We start from the raw sequence: 5,516 nt of genomic DNA on the forward strand, positions 1-5,516 counted from the left end.
TAAGGCACAACCTCGGAGCAGGTGTAGTGCAATATCGTGCCACGTGACCATTTAGGCCACACTTGATAGAGCCCTGTGATTGACTTCCCTTGTCCCCCTTCTGTGACTTTAGGACAGCTGCTAAGGCCTGGGCCTGTAGATTGTTGTAGCTTTGTCTGTCGGGAAGACTCAGCTTATTTTTTCGGGCATTAAAAACTTTAAAGGCCATTTTCACCAATTCCCGTATAGGAGTTTGGGGATTATCCTCAATTTTTTTTTGAGACAGGGTTTCTCTGTGGTTTTGGAGCCTGTCCTGGAACTAGCTCTTGTAGACCAGGCTGGTCTTGAACTCACGGAGATCCGCCTGCCTCTGCCTCCCAAGTGCTGGGATTAAAGGCATGCGCCACCACCGTCCGGCTCATTCTCAATTTTTTTTTGTTTTAAAAAACTCTTTTCTAATATCTGGTACTGACTGAGGAAGCAGGATGATTAGCAGAAAAGGAAGCTAGCCCCCCCCCCTTTTTTTTTTTTTACGTGAGAGATTTTAGCAGGGGAGGGACTAGCCCAGTGCGTCAAGGGGGGGTGGATCCAGAAGTGGGGGGGGGGGGAAGAGGTAGAAGTTGACCTTGAACATCCAAATTGGGAAGGGGAGGGGAGGGAAAGAATGTTGCTCCACAGGAGGGGTTGGGTGTGTGGGCTTGAGGGAGTGGGGGAGGGGCCAGTGCCTCAGGCAGCTAGGTGCTATGAGACTGGCTAGGTGGGGGGGGGGGGGGGGGGGGGGGGAGGGACAAGAGCACAGAGACCAAAAAACCATGGACAAAAAAACCATATATATGTAAGTTTTGTTCATTTGTATCAGGCAGGCTCAATTTAAAAGATTTCTGTAATAGGCTTACAGAGGCAAAAACAGACCTGGCTTTGAACTGCAAGTGCCCATTTTAGAGTCTATGCCCAACCATGTTGTTGTGCTTTCCTGTCGCTTTAAGGGACAAGCCATGCCCACTTTCATTACCTCTGACCTGCCCGCCGCCATCTTGGGCCCTTCCTTTTCTGCTTCCTTGATGTGCGTGCTTTTTATTATAAGAAAGACCTGGGAATGTTACGGTTTTGGTTCCTTTAAGAGACAAGCCACACCCATTCCCCTCCCCATCCGCTGAGGCAGGCTGATCTTCAGCTTCTGGCCTGAGCTTGCTCTCTTTTCCATCTTCCTCTTGGAGAGGCAGCTTTGCTTCTGCCTCTCTCCCCACTTCTCTGCTTCCCCCTTCTCTGTCTCTTTCTCCTCTTCTCTCTCTCTCTCTCCCTCTCTCTCTGTCCCCCCCTTCACCCTTCCTCCTCCATAACCCCCTGAATAAACATTCAACCTCACCCTGCATGTCGTGTCTATCCACGTTTCTGTCTTCTGCCCGCCCGCCATGTGTCTCCCTGCCTGGGACCAGCCATTGCTCAGGGACCAGCAGCCTACTCTGCCTGGGGCCCACTGCCTGCAGCCACATGGCCTGCCACCACTGCTCTGGGACCAGCAGCTATCTCTGCCTGGGACTGGCTGCTCCCAGGGCCCGCTGCCTGCCACCACATGGCCCGCTGCCACCATTTGGGACCTACAGCATTTCTGCTGCCTACTGCCACCGGGGATCTTGCAGCATTTTTTAAAAAAGGAACAGCACACGTGGCCTAAGTCCATTTCAGAGCGTCCTCCAAAGTGGCTCTTAGGTCCAAAGGGGTCGCGGAGATTGAATGCCCAGCATCCCGGTACACACAGATCTCTCCCTCAGCCAACCCCGATCCCACAGGATTGACTGCAACCTGATTCGAATTCCCAGTGTGAGCTCATGACTTCAATGGAAATCCGAAAACGACAAAAATAAGTATGAATGGGACCCCCAAAACCCTATAGCATAGACAAGGAAAGGGACTCACCAAGAGGCAGCCGCTGCAGCCCAGAAGCCGGTTTTAAGCATGGCCTAGAGAGCTCGAACTGCAGGCTAGGGGCCTTTCAACACGAGGCCTACCACGTGGAAAGGACCTGCCCTAGCTCGCGGGAACCTCCAAATGTTAGGAATATTCCTAAGTGAGCTCTGTGACGACGCAAAAATTCCCAACCAAGCCAAATTAAGAAATATCCAGGTTTAATGGGAGATCTGTGCTCTCGGGTGGCCCCAGGGGGAAACCAGGAAGCCACAGGATGTGACCCCTGGGAGGAAGAAAGGGAGACCACCTGTTCTTCTTTTGGGGGGGGGAGGATCACTTAAGTACCCTGGGGGAAGTGGTCCTGACCTGGCCTGCTGGGATTTGAAGTCCAGACCAGGCCTGGGTGCTGGGACCTATGCTCCCAACCTTACAGTTGGCACGGGATAAATTCAGGCCCTCAGTCTTCATTCCCTGTGGATCACCCTGAGGCCTTTAAGTGCCAGGCTGAACTGCAGGGAACTAACTCTAGCAGATCCTGTGAGGGAAAGATCCAGTATGTTTGTAATACTTCACCATTTTTGGGTCCCGAGAGCTAGCTAGAGATTTTAACCCTTTCTTTTTCCCCAACAAGTTTGTTTGTTTGTTTTTAGGTTTTTTGTTTTGTTTTGTTTTGTTTTTGAAACAGGGTTTCTCTGTGTAGCTCTGGCTCTCCTGGAACTCACTCTGTATATTACAGTTGTTATGGTTTTCTGTCTCTTTAAGAGACAAGCCACGCCCACTCCCACCCCCATCTGCTGAGGCAGGCTGATCTCTCTTTCCCATCTTCCTCTAGGAGAGGCAGCTTCGCTTCTGCCTCTCTCCCCACTTCTCTGCTTCCCCCCCTTCTCTGTCTCTTTCTCCTCTTCTCTCTATCTCTGCCCCCTTCTCCCTTCCCCCTTCATAACTCCCTGAATAAATATTGAGCCTCACTCTGCATGGCTTGTCTATCCATGTCTCTGTCTCCTGCCCACCCGCCATGTGTCTCCCTGCCTGGGACCAGCCACTGCTCGGGGACCAGCAGCCGTCTCTGCCTGGGGCCCACTGCCTGCTGCCACATGGCCCGCCACCACTGCTCTGGGACCAGCAGCCGTCTCTGCCTGGGACTGGCTGCTCCCAGGGCCCGCTGTCTGCTGCCACATGGCCCGCTACCACCATTTGGGACCTACAGCATTTCTGCTGCCTACTGCAGCTGGGGATCTTGAAGCATTTTTTAAAAAAAAAAAATATATAAAAACAGTGGCCTCAAATTTACAGAGATTCACCCGCCTCAGCTTCTGGAGTGCTGGAATAGAGCATACGCTGCCACTCCCGTCCCTCTACTTTATTTATTGGAACAGGGAACTTGAAGCTTCCTGGTTCATCTAGACTGGATACTAACAAGTCCCAGGAGCTTCCTGTCTACATGCCCCCTCCCAGCACTGGGATTCAAGCCTCTACAGTGGGTTTTTCCCATAGGTGGTACTAGAGACCAAAGTCGGGCACTCATGTTTGCATGGGAAGCTCTTCACGGCTTTTAAATTAAATCATTTATGAATCTGAACTGAAACTTATTGAAGACTCACCGGAATGTGTAGACTCTAAAGTAATTGATGCAAAGAAATACACATTTCAGGCTGACTGTCATGGTCTGTCATTCCAGTGAATGAAGACAGCGCTGTCACCCCATAAATATGTGCAGGTTTGTTTTTGTTGTTGTTTGTGGGGGGATGTTTTTGTTTTTGTTTGGTTTTTCGAGACAGGGTTTCTTTGTATTGTAGCTTTGGAGCCTGTCCTGTCCTGGAACTCCCTTTGTAGACCAGGCTGGCCTCGAACTCACAGAGATCCGCCTGCCTCTGCCTCCCGAGTGCTGTGCCGCCACCACCCGGCGTTTTTGTTTTTTTGAGACAGGGATTGTAACAGCCTTGACTGTCCCAGAACTCACTCTGTAGTCCAGGCTGGCCTCAAACTCACAGAGATCCTCCTGCCTCTACCTCCTGAGTGCTTGGATTAAAGGCGTGCGCCACCACACCTGGCATTATGTGCAGTTTTGATATCCCAAATTATAAAATAACCTGATACATTAAAGGATGTACAGAGAACAAGCGGGATTGTAAGTCTAAGACTAAAAAGCCCCAGCTGGCATGGCGACACACACGGATAACCCTAGTGCTCCGGAGTCTGAGGCGGGGTGGGGTGGGGTCTCAGGAGGCCAACCTGGGGCGTAGAAGTGAGTACAGAGTTCCAGGCCTGGGGTCGCCAGGAAGACACTCTCCAAAACACACAGTAAGAAGAACAAACAATGGACATTCAAGTAGAGAGTGGGGTTTTCGGGGGCCAGAGAACTGTGGTTCTGTTCTGTGCTAGTGCAAGTAACCCTGCTAAACCTTCTCAGGGTTTTGGATTTGGAGGTTGCTGGGTTTGTTCCAGCGTAATAAAGGGGGGATGCTCGGATTCACTGGCAGGAACCTCCCTGCACCGTCACTGTCATAATTGATTGCACGCCCGACCCTGAGGGAAGAATAGGAGCCTGAACCCAACAGAAAATCAGGACTCCACGGTAAACCATCTGTTTTATCCAGCCACTGAGAAATAATGGTGTGAGCAGTGATGCAAGCAAGAGGGGCCTGCCAGGCCCCCTGTGCCCAGCGCTCCATCAGCTTGGTAGCTGGGGGCGGGGGAAGATTGGTTTTGGCAGTCGGTCTGCCAACACCTGACATCTGTTTCCAGAAGCTCCCAGCGACGCTCATAACTGCCAGTCTTTTCACCGACGGACACTCGACGGACGCTTTCTCAGCCCAGCATGCTCCTGGGGACCTCACTATTATTTGAAGACTTGCATCCAGCAATCCCTTTACACGCCTTGACGTTTAGCCTGTCACTTCGTGGAGGAAAGAAGTCTTTCCGAGGCCAAGTTCACTCCTGTTTGGAAGGATGGCCGCAGCCTGGAGGGATATTATGAAAGTCACAGTGCCAAGTGGGATGCCTTACGTTATCAGTCGTTTCTGCCAAAGGGTCTCAGAAACATCTTTTTCGCTCCTCGCCTGGCCTCACCTTTGGGGGAAATAACATTTGTGTTTATGATACTATTAAGGAAAAATAATCCTATGATTCCTGGGTTTGTGTATGTTCAAGGTTAACTGAGTCTTCTTTTTTCCCCAGGGTTTCTTTGTGTAGCCCTAGCTGTACTAGAACTCTTGTGCAGACCAGGCTGACCTTGAACTCACAGAGCTCTGCCTACCTCTGCCTCCTGACTGTCAAAATTAAATGCCTGTGTTAGCATATCTAGAGTCATGGGGAAGTTTCTTATGTCCCAAAGTCTACAAATACTACCTCCTTCAATTCTCCTAATAATCCAGCATGCTCTCCTACCTTGAAAGGCACAAGAAGAGACTCAAAGATCAAACAGATAGTGTTAGTTAGCCCTGGGGTCCAACCCAGTTCTTACACCTCAAGCACACAATCCTGGTCCCCTTACAATGCCCCAATTCTCCATCTCAGTGCTACTAGATGTGTGATACAGTCAGTCATTTTCTAGGCAGGTAGCAAGCTCTGTCTGGGGGCTATTGCCTGGGAAGGCAACACAGCACTGGCAGAATGCTTAAGAAGAGATG

The sequence above is a fragment of the Microtus oregoni genome, unplaced genomic scaffold (genome assembly GCF_018167655.1).
Source record: "Microtus oregoni isolate MIOR12 unplaced genomic scaffold, Mior012 000002F_ref0000024, whole genome shotgun sequence".
Lineage (NCBI taxonomy): Eukaryota > Metazoa > Chordata > Mammalia > Rodentia > Cricetidae > Microtus > Microtus oregoni.